The 15,596-nt window shown below is 37.5% G+C and overlaps 1 protein-coding gene and 1 long non-coding RNA gene across 3 annotated transcripts in view; both read right to left on the bottom strand.

Annotated features, from left to right (window-relative positions):
* LOC137759783 (ELKS/Rab6-interacting/CAST family member 1-like) overlaps positions 1-15,596 on the bottom strand; it is a 901,087-nt gene that overhangs the window by 488,766 nt on the left and 396,725 nt on the right.
* Positions 863-15,596, bottom strand: part of LOC137759785 (uncharacterized) — a 63,462-nt gene continuing 48,728 nt past the window's right edge. Inside the window, exon 4 of one of the 2 annotated variants that reach the window (XR_011073196.1) lies at positions 863-1,114. This is a non-coding gene — a long non-coding RNA (uncharacterized lncRNA). Of the gene's footprint in view, positions 1,115-8,850; positions 9,066-15,596 lie in introns of those variants that run through there. The other variant, XR_011073198.1, reaches the window with a different exon arrangement.

Below are 15,596 nucleotides of genomic sequence, written 5' to 3'. Positions count from 1 at the left end.
TGTATGGAAATATGTTAATATAAATGTTTCAGACATTAAAAAAAAAAAAAAAAAAAAAGGAAATGACCAAGTCAGAGAGAAAATAATAATGGTCGGTCTCTAATAGTTCACATGCTCGGGAGCTAGAGGACTGTGGAGTCCTCTCCAAATCTGAGATTAGTAAATGTGGGCCCATTTCATGATACTGTATTGTTGTACATAAGAAAACTGGAAGTTCTTTAGAAAATTTATGAGTTAAAGCAAACTCTCCTTAATGAAGAAAGAAAACATTACAGAAAATATTCCAAATTTTAAATTGTATAAATGTCTATTCTATTCATATTTTATCTAGGTTTCTATTTGTATGCAGTCAGCTTACAATGAAGGAACACTAATGAAGGTACACGTATTGACAGAATTTTTAAAATAAGTAATCTTGACATAGCTAATACGTAAGATATTATAGTGACTCACCTGGTCATGGGAATGGGAGGGGAAACATGTCAGCTTTTCCTCTAGCATTACTTGGAGCCCCCTTCACCCACCTCAGCCAATCTCAGACTGGTCTTGGGAACTGACAGCTTGAGAACACAGTCTGGTCACAAACTATATACTGTTTACATGTGCCTGGAGGATAGAAAAGAAATTAATTTTCTTACAGAGTAGGGTTTCATTTTTAGTGAGGGAAAGGAAATGGGTAATAACTACCCCAATCACCAAAGTCTGAAAATGTAGCAGACATAGCCTTGGATATAGCTAGGTTAAGTTGAGAATCACTTGGCAAGATATAATTAGAAAAAAACTGGCTCTGAAATCTTCTGAATAATCAATTACTGTGTTAATACTAAGATCACAGAATAACATTGATGTTTTGAACTCTACTTTTTAATGGTTGGCTTTGTTCATCACTGAATTTTTGTCTTGTCTTTTGGCTTTCCCTCCAGTTTCAGAAAATTACAGGTGATGCTGGGCTTCCTTTGCCTCTCGACTCCTTCCATGTCCTAGTCTCTACTCAGGAGGCCTTAGAAACTTCCAAAGACAACCTGGGGGTCCCAGTCACAGAGCAGCAGCAGGAGTCTTTTGAAGATTTCATTGCTAGAACATGTTCTCCCTTCAGCAGACGTCATTTCTGGAACTGGAAGTCAAAGAAAAGAAGAGGAATTATCTAGAAATAGCAGGTCTTCTTCAGAGAAAATGAGCAAAGCAGGTGAATAAACCAAAAAATACTCTGCTAAGAAACAACCTGGGAAGGACCTGCATTCCTGCTCTGACTCACCTGTAAAGCAGAAAAGCAAAGGAATTGGGCAAAAGAATTCTTTGGTTAATAAAGCAATTAAAAGTGAGTCTTTGAAAAAACACATTTCTGTTAAGAAAGAGAGTAGAATAGTGACTGTTTCATCAAAGGCAACTAAAAGTAAACTCAGTCTACTAGAACATTCTGAAAGTGATACTCTTGGATCTGATTGTGAATTTTAAGAAAGCATCCATACTCTATCACGCCTAACATAGGACTAAATCTTTTAAAATTATGTTTTTGCCTTCAAATTTTAATAAACTACTTATGTTTTTATTATAGCATATGATGTTTTCAATTACTTGACTGGAAGCCATTAGAGAAAGATTTATCTATACTTTTTTATTATAATGAAAGTTTTGGTGTATTTTTCCTTGTGACACTTTGCACCATTCATTCAGCTAGTGTTTTCTGAGGTCTTCATATGTACAGTACTTTTCTGGGTGCCATTGCTTTCAGCAGTGAACAAAATAAAGCCTTTACTCTCCTGGAACTAGCACTCTGTGGTGGGAGCAAACATAAACAACAAAACAGGGTAAGGGGTAAAAAGAGATGGGAATAATAAATGGAATAGTTTTACCATTTGGTTAAATGTCAAACTATTATAAATCACATGGCCAGAAGCCATTGACATATTTTAATTCACAATAACCAGAGAGCCTCAAACATTTACCAAGGCACTTAACCGTGTTTATGGATTACAGCAACGCTATGAGATTGGGAACTATTACCATCCCCATTTTATAGATGAGGGGTCGGAGGAGACATTATGTGAGTTGCCAAGAATTACACAGCTATAAGTAAGTGGTAAGCTGCGATTTGACCCGAACCCATGCTCTTTTTTTTTTAAATGTACAGACTTTATTATGTTTCATTTGTTTCTGATTTATGTGATTATTTTCTTTAAAGATTTTTTTGATGTCGACCATTTTTAAAGTGTTTATTGCATTTGTTACAGTATTGCTTCTGGTTTATATTTTGGTTTATGGCCACAAGGCATGTGGGATCTTAGCTCCCCAACCAGGGATCAAACTCTCACCCCCTCCATTGGAAGGCGAAGTCTTAACCACTGGACCACCAGGGAAGTCCCCCTTATGTGATAATTTTTATGGCAATTTTTTTTAATTTTATTTTTTATTGACGTATAGTTGAATTACAGTGTGTGTTAATTACTGCTGTACAGGAAAGTGACTCAGTTATACATTTATATACATTCTTTTTCATATTCTTTTCCATTACGGTTTATCACAGAATATAGAATATAGTTCCCTGTGCTCTACAGTAGGACCTTTTTGGTTTTTTTAAAATACATCCACTTTTTTTAAAATAAATGTATTTATTTATTTTTTTATTTTTGGCTGCGTTGGGCCTTCGTTGCTGCACGCGGGCTTTCTCTAGTTGCGGTGCGCAGGCTTCTCAATGTGGTGGCTTCTCGTGTTGCAGAGCACGGGCTCTAGGTGCATGGACTTCAGTAGTTGTGGCATCAGGCTTAGTTGCTCTCTGGCATGTGGGATCTTCCCGGACCAGGGCTCGAACCCGTGTCCCATGCATTGGCAGGCGTATTCTTAACCACTGCACCACCAGGGAAGTCCCATGTAGGACCTTTCTGTTTATCCATCCTGTATATACACCAGTTTGCATCTGCTAATCCCAAACTCCCAATCCAACCCTCTCCCACCCCCTCCCCCTTGGCAACCACCAGTCTATTCTCTATGTCCTTGGTTATGTTTCTGTTTCACAGATAGGCAGAACCCAGGCTCTTAATTACTTTGTTATCCTGTTTCCTTGTTAAGAGAGGAAGTGTTTAAGGAAGGCACCGAGAGAGAAGCCAGTGAGCACTAGAGGTGCAAAAGAGTGGGGCTATCAGAAAGCACACCTGTCTCCTTCCCCCATCGTGAGCCGAATTTTTAAACGGCAGAGTATGTAAGAGTATGTGATGACACATCTCTGGATTAAATTATGTCTCTCTGGTAAAACATGTACAGATAAGTCTTTAGTTCATTCAGACTGAAAGGTGAGATCAGAGAAGAGCTGGAGTGTCAGATTTCTTCTAGAAGTTCCTGCCTGATTGTTACTAAGAGGGCTACTACAGTACTAGTTAGTTCATTAGTCATGGATTGAGTGTTAGAGGAGCGAAACAATGAGCAAGATGTAGCGTTGGCCCTTTAGCAGTGGAGTGAGAGGGGAAGACACACAGCAGATGTCTCATCCTGCACGTGACATGCTGCTGTGACGGACATATTCAGGGCGTTTCATCAGTGTTTGTGGAAGAAGAGGGGGAGCTGTGAGGCAAAGAAAAGTCATCGAAAGAGGCAGTCCCTAAGCTAAGTCTTAAAGGACTCGTGAAAAACTGGTGAGTCAGCCGGTGAAAGGCAAGGACACTCAAGGCAGAGAGGACAGCGGAAGTCCAGAGCCGTGACTGTGCGAGGGGTGTGTTATGGAGCCACAGGCACAGGCTCTGGCGCATCAGTGCAATGTCACCAGGCAGTTGCAAGCGCCCCTAAAGGAGGCAGCGAGGAGGAGGAGAGTGGGTCTTAGCCATCCACGTGCGTGGAGCTGGTTTCCTCAGAAAATAGCTAAGAATGGAAAGGACAAGTTCAGGTGGCATTTTAGACCACTGACGTCAGTATGGATGAGGAATCTGAAGACGCCTGGAGACAATTATGCCCCACTCTTCTGAGGAGCAGTGTTTTTTATTTTCGAGTGGGACTTTCATGCTGCCACCTCCTCTCCTGTCCCTACTGAAAGGTTTATAGGCCGGCAGAAGGGAGAACCTGGCTTAAGTAAAGTTAATCAGGTTTCTTTACTGCACAGCTTCTCGGGGCTGCTGTCGGCTAATGTTCATTCTGGATCGTCACAGCAGGCGTATGGTACACAGCCATCCTCAAAGCTATTTGACTCTAGAGTCCTTTTTTAATAGAAGTGTCTAACAACTGGTTCCAGCAAACAGCAATTTGGTAACTTCTAGACCAGGTAATAGCAAGAAGAAAGGGGTCTGAAATAAGGTATAGATGAAGGGAGGAAATAAGTTCTAATTGTATTTAGGAAATTACAAGCAAGACTTGATCTTGGGAAGTAAGGAAGAAGTAGGAGGCGGAGGCTGAACCCCCATCTGTGTGACTAAGGTTGGGTGGTGGTATCATTGAGTTTGGAAATAGGGGATAAAGAACTGAATTGGGGAAAAGACTTTAGTTCTGGACATGTAGAATTTTAAAGCACCTGTAGAATTCGGGAGACAAACTGGTAGATAACTGGACCTGCACGTGAAGACATGGAAGGATAAAAATTTCAATGTCATCAGCACTTAGCAGTCATTAAAATCATGAAAATGGATGAGATTTCAGAGAATTGTGAGTACTGACAACGTTTAAGTAATAAGCAGAGAAAGAATTCTGGGAAGGAGAGAGGTGATAGAGTTTCAAGAAGGAGGAAGTAGATGACAGTGTCATCCTTCAGAGAATGTAAGTGTCCATTGGATTTGGGCAGTTAGGTCCCCAGTGACCTTAGAGCAGTTCAGTGAAGTGGTGGACAAGAAAGCCAGATGGCGATAAATTGAGGGTGTAGGGCTGCCTGTGGGGGCCAGGCGGGGCTAGTGAAGACAGTGGGAATAGGCTACTCTGAAGGAGTTTGGATGAAAAGAGAAAATAATTAGCAAAAAAGAACTTTTTAGAATGAGAAGGACTTATATTTTATATGTTGAAATGAAGGAACCGATGAAGGAGATCCTGAAGATGTAGATAATAATTTAGAGAACTGGGGAAACATGGACATAGAAATAAGAAAAAAACCTTGCACAGTATGTAAAAATCACTTGTATCCTTCGAGTTGGATGGATACTGGTAAGTTTGGGAGGAAATAAAGGTAAGAAGAGATAGAAGTTAAATGAGTTTATACTGATAGCCTCAGTTTTCTTTGACACAGATTTTTCAGAGACACATATATACACATACATAATTACAGTTTTAAAATTCTTTCATAGTTACATGTTTTATTAATCATGTCTGAGAAAAGTCATTGATTTTCATTTTGTACAGCATTATCTTGTAAGGACAAGATACAGTGACAACTTCCAAGCTTTTTGCATATCAGAGCTGAAACTGAAAGTATCTCCATAATTGAATTTTCACTTCTTATTTGTAATCAGTTTATCCTTAGGAGGATACTTTCATAGTGTTTGATCACAGATGAGTTTGGGCATTGCTATCACTCAATAATGTTAAGCATCTGTCAGGTTCTCTCCTATACTATATATTAATTTTTTTTCCATTAAGCAAATATTTATTGGCAGCCTGTGGGAATAAGATACGCCTAGGTCCTCTTTCCTTGGTATATTCACAAAAGCCTCTGAAACTAAATTTCCAAGTCAGGCCATACTAAGGCCTGGCATAATAAGTTTTCATCGTTAACAGTTTTTTTGTTTGTGGGTTTTTTTTGTTTTTGTTTTTTTGAAGCAAGGATAAGACACTGTCTTAACTCAGTAGTTGTCCATTGATGAATAAGTCAAAGAAGACACTGATGAAGCATGGTACTTTGAATATCCTTTCCACAGAATAGGTAACGGGCCGTCCTGAAACTCTGGTGAGATGCTTATCATTTTCAGATTTTGCAGTGGCAGAGAAAACCCTATTACACCTTGAATTATCACTAGAAACAGGAATTCAGCCAAATAAAAACAGTGCCTCTGCCTACTGAGGTTTTCAATTTCCATCTTAACAAAAGTGAACATTTCTCTTTTAGATTAAAATCAAGAAAAATCCCCTCTGTCCAGGATGCAATAACGGGGTACAAGAAAGAGGAAAGCTGAAGGTATTCCCTCTTTACACCTGAACAGTGAATTCATTCTGATATCAAATATTTGTTATGATTCTGCTATGACCAGGTGCTTTATTGTGTTTAGAGATCAAGTTACCGTTCCTTCTTGGTAAGTAAGAAAAATCCATGTTTTAGGACTCTGAATAGTAACTATATATATTTTATATATATATTAAAAATATATATATTATATATAATATATATTCCACCTATTCAACAAAATTGTAATTTTCATCATCTCTTATGAATGATGAACTATATTTACTCTTTGGAAAGGGCTTATAGGGAATTAAAGTCTCCATATACTTTTCATATAAGACCATGGAAACCAAATTCTCAAGTGTGAGCAAACTTAGGTTTTGCTATGAAGGTTTATGCTTGCCTGGCCTTAGAGTGGTAGGCCAGGAACTCAAGGTGGAGTTTTCTTCCTCTAAGTTACTTTCATTGATGCCACCCTGAAAACATTTGGAGGGAGTATTTTTTGAAATAGCTTTATCTCAGTAACCCTTTAAAAATGCTTCAGGGTATGGGGAACATTACTGTCAAAATGTTCAAGCAACTCTTGTTGATTTAAGTGTAATTGATCAGGAGCAATACAGGAAAGAGCTGGGTACAAAAGACAAAAGGCCCGAGGCTATTTCATGTATAGTTTTTGCTTATTGTACAAAACAGAGAAAGTTTCATACACTCACACAGCCAAGGTCCCCTACTGTTCTCTCCTTTTAGCATAAATAAAAGAGAGCTAGTTTCTCAATAGCAGCATTCTATCCTTAAGTGGGTACACAGTGATATTCTAATGGTCTCCGGAGCAGGGAATAATTCCGTGGCAGCTCTGACCTCCAGTCACCGGGCTCTCTGTAACTTAAGTCTTTCATGGCCAAGGACTATAATCATTATTTCGATTTCTATTTCGCATCTCAAAATTGAAAGGATTCCATGGACAACAAAACAGGAAGTGATTTCCTGAAGTGTTTTAGTATGGATAAAGTAATAAACTATAAAAATACAAATCATCAGTAAAGCTTTTTCTTTCCGGAGAACTATATTCAGAAATTAGTGCAAGCATCTAAGGTGCGCATGTGTGTTTTTTCACCCATGATCATGTTTGTGTGTGTGTGTGTGCATTCCACTGCTACAGGAGACATGCAAAATAATATCAGATTTGCTACTCTATGAAGTACTGGTTTCTCCCAAGAACTGTGTGCTTGCAGGGTTCGTTCAGGAAGGTGAGTGCCCTACCACCACATCGCAGTCATATCTCATCACCTTCGGCAGCAATAATTTACACTTTAACCTTACATGCAGGCGTATTAAATTACTATTACTCATCAGAACTTGCTTATTAATAAAACAAGCTGAATTAGCCACTGCAGAATCATATTTGGAAATTCAATGACAATTTTACATTTTAAATAAAGGCTCAGAAATATTATTGCAGAGCAGGTGGTACAGAAAACTGTGGTCAAATTTGACATTCATTAATAATTGAAGTGTGGAACGTGACAGGTGAAAATTGATATTGATTTTTTCCTCTAATATTTGGAAGAGTTCTAAAAGCTAAATAAAATGAGATAACATGACATATCAAGTCTCACTGATTTCTTTGATCACCTCCTCCCCACATATCACTCCTTTGCCTACCATGTTTTGAATAATTCAATGCCCATAGTCTTTCCAGCTCAGTGCATTATAAAACACACTCAAGCTGGGTTTCAATCATATTAGACTGAAAGCTGAACTTTTTATGAAGGATTATTTAAAACAAAATGCGTCTTGAGCCCAACAGCCTTTGAAACCAAACAATCCTGGGAGTTCAGTGAGGAAATGTCAACACTGTGGAGAACTTTTGGATTCAGAAAATTCAGTAATCCTATTTGATGTATGTTAACCGTATCAATATTAACAACCTTCTGCTTGATTTCAGCACTGATTTGAGAGCTGAGTTACTGATTTGAGAGCTGAGTTAACTAGTTGTGAAAGCACTGAGAGAGTTGTTCTTGGGTTGAACTTGACCTGCCTCTGGGAATGCTCTCTGTTCTATCCATCTTGAAAAGCTTTATTCAAGTGCATTTCTCTGCCTTCCTTCTTCTCACCTGCACCCCTTGGGAAAACGAAAGATGCTCAAATATAGATGTTAACACTGCAGATGCTCTGTTTGGCAATGGTGTCTTTCAGCTTCCCAATAAAAAACTATATTGCTGATCACCCATTTGACTGAAAAGTGACTCATTTTACTGACAGATATCTGGATTGAGATACCAAAAGAAATAGGTCATTTCAAATTTCCTTTTTGAAGTCATAGCTTTGTGTTGCAACACTACTTGTTCAAAAGTTAGATCATGAAGGTTCCTTCCTATGACCTCCAAATAATTAATCAAAATGTTCTTCATTCGGCTATATAAAAAGCAAGCAGAATATTCCTAATTATCAATCTTTCTCTTGAGTCATATAGTTCTTGTAATTCCAAGGAAGAGAAACTCAAATGTAAAGTGTTACAATAGCCAAGCATACCAGCACTGTTACCTAACCATTCAGCAATTTTCTCTGCCAAGTCACTCTGAACCTTAGACTACTGAGAATGTCTTTTTAATTAATTTTTAAGGTTCTCCTCTTTTGAGTTAAAAAATGGTCACAATTTTATAAGTAAAATTAAAGAAAAAACACAACATAGACCATCTGAGATATTTCCATTAGGCATTATATATATATAAATATATACATATATATATAATTTTAATATATATACATATATAAATACACTGGGATAAATCTCCATCTTCTGTGTCAGTCGGACATAGGTCCATTTTCTTAGGAATAGGGAACTCCTTTCACAATGGAAGTGAGGAAATTGGCTGGACCATTCTTCTTGAATATATTCCATGAAGCCGCCATTTAAGGTTGTCTGGATCGTGGTTCCTTCTAGCAATCTACTACTCCAACAGTGTGTAGTTCATCAAATTCAGGTCTTTCTGAAGCCAGGCTAGAAATACAAAGTGAGGTGGACGACTAAGGTAACTGACCAACAAGGAGGAGGAAGAGGAGCAAAACAATTTCCCAATTTAATTTTTTCCCATATTCTCTGTGCTTTACAAGGGAAAAAATATTTGGGTCTGAGTTCCTTTCATTCTTAGCCATTGTTGGTTCAAAGTCTGAGAAAAAAAAAAGGTAAAAACGAAAATATGGAGTCCAGAATTTCGTTAGCTCTCTTGCATGCAATAACACAACTTAAAAGGCCTTCCAAAAAGAAGGGGTAAACTTCTAAAAATATAGCCCAATCTTTTCAATCTAAACAAGTAAACACTAAAAATATATTTTAGAAATCCAGCAAACACACTAACCACAGTCAAAGCAAAGGAAGGCTTATGGCTTACCAAATGACAGTGGCTGTCTACAAGAGAGAGAAAGAGAATACTCCAAAATTCTATCTGACCTGGCAGAGCTCAGCACAGCTACTATTCTTCTTTCCTAAAATCAAGGCATAAAGAAATTGAATAAAACTTGCCAGAATGTCACCCGCTGCCTCCAAAAGCAGGTTAAAGAAGGGAGTGTCCAGAAATCAGGATGAAGTAAACTACTTAGAGAAGCCCCTTCTCCTATCAGTGGACCACCAGGGTAATAAAATGACAATAGGCCTTTTTGTCATCTTCTTTTTATAATTTATACATTTAAATTTCAGTTAACATTTTAAAAATATCCAATCAGAATGACAGGCCTTTCCAGAAGTATCAGTTTTTTTAATCCTCACCCTTTTACAAATGTGAAAACTGAGGCTCAGTATAGCTGTCAAGGAATTTTCCTAAATCATTGAAGCTGTAAATTTGGGACCTAAGTCTAAATCAGTTTCTCATTTTATCTTGGCTAACTTCTTAAAATTCTGTTTAGGGACATGGGGAGGGGGAAGGGTAAGCTGGGACGAAGTGAGAGAGTGGCATGGACATATATACACTACCAAATGTAAAATAGATAGCTAGTGGGAAGCAGCCAAATAGCACAGGGAGATCAGCTCGGGGCTTTGTGACCACCTAGAGGGGTGGGATAGGGAGGGTGGGAGGGAGACGCAAAAAGGAGGGGATATGGGGATATATATATACGTACGGCTGAGGCACTGTTATACAGCAGAGACTAACACAACATTGTAAAGCAATTATACTCCAATAAAGATGTTAAAAACATACATATGAAAGCTATACTATAAAATAGATACAGTGATAATATATTTGAGGTGGAATTATGGCTGCTCTTTAATCTATTTTTGGATTATTTGATTACATGATTTCTCTATAAAGAATATGAATCCCTTGTGTAATAAAAGTTACTCAAAACCCAAAAAAACAAAACAAAACAATTCTGTTTAGGAAAAGAGGATAGAATGAAGGTTTGAGCATAGAAATCATCTAGAAATCACTGAAGATACTGGGCCTGTAGTGCAGTTTCATTTGTAGTGGGTTTGGCTTACATTCTTTTTTTTTTTTTTTTTTTTTTATTTATTATTTTTATTTTTGGCTGTGTTGGGTCTTCGTTTCTGTGTGAGAGCTTTCTCCAGTTGCGGCGAATGGGGGCCACTCTTCATCGCGGTGCGCGGGCCTCTCACTATCGCGGCCTCTCTTGTTGCGGAGCAGAGGCTCCAGACGCTCAGGCTCAGTAGTTGTGGCTCACGGGCCCAGTTGCTCCGCGGCATGTGGGATCTTCCCAGACCAGGGCTCGAACCCATGTCCCCTGCATTGGCAGGCAGATTCTCAACCACTGCGCCACCAGGGAAGCCCTGGCTTACATTCTTATATTTCGTTTTATTTCTATACAACTATCAAAGAAGGAGAAAGAAGTTGGGTAATATTTGCATTTGCAACTAATTAAAACAGAATTGCTTTTAGCTTTAACAAAAAGATCGTTTTGTGATCTCAGATTAACATCTTTATTCTTAAATGGAGCATAAATAACATTTATTGGCTAAGATTATTTGCAATAAACAAGACTGTTTACTGTTTACCATCTAGCAGATGACTATTTGTAAGTCTGAGTATCCTAAAAGCTTATACTGAGCTCTCATTTTACCAGAGTGAATTTAAATTAACTTCAGCAGCCAGAATTAATGAAACCGGGTAAATGATGCAAAGATATTCCACAGGGTATTCTGTTTTAATTAGAGATAGAAAATGTGAGTCATTAGATATTTTGTAAATATTAAACCAATGTTCCCTTTTTTGCTCTTTCCCATTACTCTTGTTTCCTGACAGTCATTAAATATTATAACCCAAGAGAATTACTCCTTACAGCAAGGAGAAGATTGTGACATAGAGGAAGTACCAACAAGGCAGGAAGACATAGAAAACCTACTCCTCCAGCCCCTAGTGATTTGTGAAGAAAGGATAGAGGCAGGGGAAGCATGTAGTATAAGGAAAAATAAACCTCTCAGAATATAAACCATCAAGATTTGGGAGTACTTTGTTACAGCAGCATTACCCATCTTCTCCTGACTGATATACTAAGTTGTGTCAAACCCAGAAAGCCCTAATAAGCAGGCTGATTTCCAGAGTCATCTAGAGCCACTCAGAGCTGCCTTCCTCTACTTCCTACAGAGGTGGCACAATGCTCAGACCATTCCAGAGAATATAGAATGGGTATGACTCCATGTTTGGAACAAATCAACAGCATATTTGTCGAAGCTTATATGAACCTTAGGTAATAATCAAGGTCTAAGTCTCACTTCTGCCCAAGTATACTCTGTTCCTCATGGACTTGTATCTCCATGTCTCCTGCCCCTCCCAACCAAGATGAATCATTAGCAGGAAATGTACCCATGTATATCAGGTCTAGGAAGAAACAACCTCCTCCTTTCATCCGTCCTCATTTTCTTTCCTTTTTTTTTTCCTTCTCATTAAAAACCTAAATTTAATAATTCTTGCTTTTTTTTGCATCTCCTAGAAAGGAAACCTGAATTTAATCATTGCTTTCTACTTATGACCAGAAAATATGCCTGTTGTGGCCTCCAGAACATCACCGTGACATTCCTTATCCCACAAATTGCCCTTTCAAAAGCAGGACATGGTGTGTCAAGAATTTAAGCTTCCAATGTAAACAGCTACATTTTGATTTAAATAAATAGATTTTCCCCTTCCACTGCTGTGCATAAACAGAAAACAACAGACTCCCAGCTCACCATCATTAACTTTTAACAGACAATCCACCTCATACTAGTGATGATTGGATGAGCCATATAAAGGTTCAACAATGGGACAGGATTTACAGCAATCCCTCAAAGACAAGGTACCTAATTCCAAGAGTAAGAAGAGAGACTGGATTATCTTCTCGAGGTTCTCTTTGGGCTCTGTGGCCCTGTGATTATGTAATAAAGCTATTCTAAAGCCAAAAAAAAAAAAAAAAAAAAAAGTGAGTCATTAGAGGTTTTTAAAAATGTTGCATTCTATTACTTTCTCATATTTTAAATCTAGGAATATAGACGAAAACTAAAACATGTTAGCCACCTTAGTTCAGTTTTTAATGTATATCAGCTCTGAATTTATATTGAGTGAATAGTAAAGAGTCTGAATGAAGGACATAATCTGGAGGCATTCAGGTACAAGTAATAAACTTTATTAGAAGTCGAGTATCTGTTAATTAGCAGGCAGCTATATAACTTAACTATAAAGCCACTACAATTCAAACATTGTACCATTACTACATGAATGAACACATATACAAATTAAACAGAAAAGAATACCCACAAATAGTTCTAAGTATGTCTGGGAAGTTTGATTGTGATAAAGTCAAGGTATAATCTTTAAAATTGATGCCTAGAAAACTACACACCCATTGAAAGCTAAAGTCTGTACCTCATACTACATACCAAAATAAATTACACCAGTTGCACATGTAAGAAGCTTGCAAGTTGCCACTTTATCCTAACAAGATGTGTCTTTTACAAATGTTTTCTCCCACTCTGTGGCTTTTCTTTTCATTATCTTGATAGTGATTTTCACAGAGCAGAAATTTTCTATTTTAATGAAGTCTAGCTTATCAATTCTTTCTTTCATGGATTGTGCCTTTGGTGTTATATTTTAAAAGTCACTGCCATACCCAAGGTCATCTAGGTTTTCTCCTATGTTATCTTCTGGGAGTTTTACAGTTTTGTGTTTTACATTTAGGTCTGTGGTTCATTTTGAGTTAATTTTTATGAAGGATATAAAGTCTGTGTCTAGATTTTTTTTTTTTTTTACTATGGACATCCAGTTGTTTCCACACTATTTGATGAAAAGACTATCTTTGCTCCATTGTATTGCCTTTGTTCTTTTGCCAAAGATCAGTTGACTGTACTTATGTGGGTCTATTTTGGGGCTCTTTATTCTGTTCCATTGATCTATTTGTTCTTTCACCAATACCACCCTGTCTTGATTACTGCACCTTCATAATAAGTCTTCAAGCTGGGTAGTGTCATTCCTTCAACTTTGTCCTTCTTCAGTGAGGTGACAGCTATTCTGGGTCTCTTGCCTCTTCATATATATGGACTTTAGAATCAGTTTGCCAATATCCATAAAATAACTTGCTGGGATTTTGATTGGGATCGCACTGAGTTTCTATACATTAAGTCAGAAAGAACTGACATTTTGATAATACCGAGTCTTCCTATTCATGAACATGCGATATCTCTCCATTTATTTAGTTATTCTTTGACTTCATTCATCATGGTTTTGTAGTTTTCCTCCTATAGAGGTTGTACTTATTTTATTAGATTTATACTGAAGTATTACATTTTTGGCAGTGCTAATGTAAATAGTGTGGGGTTTTTTTTTTAACCTATTCCACTTGTTCATTATTGGTATATAGGAAAGTAATTGCCTTTTGTATATTAACCTTGGATCCTGCAACCTTGCTATAATCACTTATTAGCTACAGGAGTTTTGGGTCAACTCTTTAAGATTTTCTACATAGATGATCATGTCATCTGTGAACAAAGACAGCTTTATGTCTTCCTTCTCAATCTGTACACTTTTATTTCCTTTTCTTGCCTTATAGCATTAGCAAGGACTTGCAGCACAATATTGAAAAGTTATAGTAAAGGAGGACATCCTTGCCTTGTGCTTAATCTTAGTGGGAAAGCACTGAGTTTCTCTCCAGTAAGTATGATGTTAGCTATTGGTTTTTTGTAGATCGTATTTATCACGTTAAGAAAGTCCCTCCCTATTCCTAGTTTACTGAGAGTTTTTCTCATGACTGCATGCTGGATTTTGTCAAATGCTTCTTCTGCATGTATTTATATGTTTTTTTTTCTTTTTTGTCTTGGATGGATATTAATTAATTTTCAAGTGTTGAACCAGCCTTACATACCTGACACAAATCCCGTTTGGTCATGGTATGTAATTGTTTTTATATTTTTTTGCCTTCAACTTGCTAACATTTTGTTGAGAATCTCTGACACAATTTTTATCACATTTCTACTCTAAAAGATTTGGGAGTCTAACGAATTTAAGCTATTAATTAGTCTTATCAAACTGTGCTTTTTATTCAAAGATACACCATAGCAGAACCCTGAGGGAATGGATGGTGAATGGTAAGGCCTGAATTTACACTTCTTTTATTCTTTATACCCTGAACCCGTCTCTCAACAAGTGTTTAAGGCTGATGTTTATTTTTTTGGAAATTAGACATAGCTCACTCCATTCATTCATTCAACAGATTCTACAGCAGAAGGGAGGCTTCTAAGGAGGTAGTGTGTATTAGTGGGGCTGCAGGTTATTACAGGGAATCCAAGCAAGGCCTCATAATGGAGATGGTGATATTTGAGAAAAGACCTAAAAAAGTGAGTGGATGAGTACTGTAGATAGTAAAGAGAACAGCAATTCAGGTAAAGGGAACAGCAAGTGAAAATGTCTGCCTACTATACTTGTTGGACATCAAGGACTAAAGAGTATAAGGTGTTTGGAAAAGAGTGAGCAAGGAGTAGAGGTAGAGGAGATGAGATCAAATATATAATGTGGAGGGTAATCACGTAGCAACTTTCCAGCATTTTAAGAACTTCAGCTTCAACTATGATGAAGGGGAAGACACTGAAGTCACATAATTCTTCTGACTTAGATTCTCAAAGGGTTCTCTGGCCACTGTGTTAAGGACACATTTCAGAGGGATAATAATTAAGATGATAGACAACGAAATCTTAATCCTGAGTGGTAATAGTGGAAAAATCGAGAAACGGTCAAATTCTGGTTCTATCTCAAAGATAGGGCCGACACATTTTGCTTCTGTATTGGATGTGAAAGGAGAGAGAAAGGAAAAAGTCAAAGATGAATCACATTTTGTAACTGAGCACCAGGAAGAATGGAGCTGCCCTTTTCTGTTTTGGAAAGTCTACAGGAAAAGCATGAGTGACTATGTGTGTATTTGATTGCAAGGTATATTAAGTTTGGGATGTCTATTAAATGACAAAACACAGATATTCTGTTAGTAAGCAGTCTTGTTAGGTGGACCCAGTTCGTAAAGGACAACCATCAACCTACCTAATCTGCTCAATTTGAAGACT

The sequence above is a fragment of the Eschrichtius robustus genome, chromosome 2, assembly GCF_028021215.1.
Source record: "Eschrichtius robustus isolate mEscRob2 chromosome 2, mEscRob2.pri, whole genome shotgun sequence".
Taxonomy (NCBI): domain Eukaryota; kingdom Metazoa; phylum Chordata; class Mammalia; order Artiodactyla; family Eschrichtiidae; genus Eschrichtius; species Eschrichtius robustus.
This window is presented reverse-complemented; position numbering and strand designations above follow the sequence as displayed.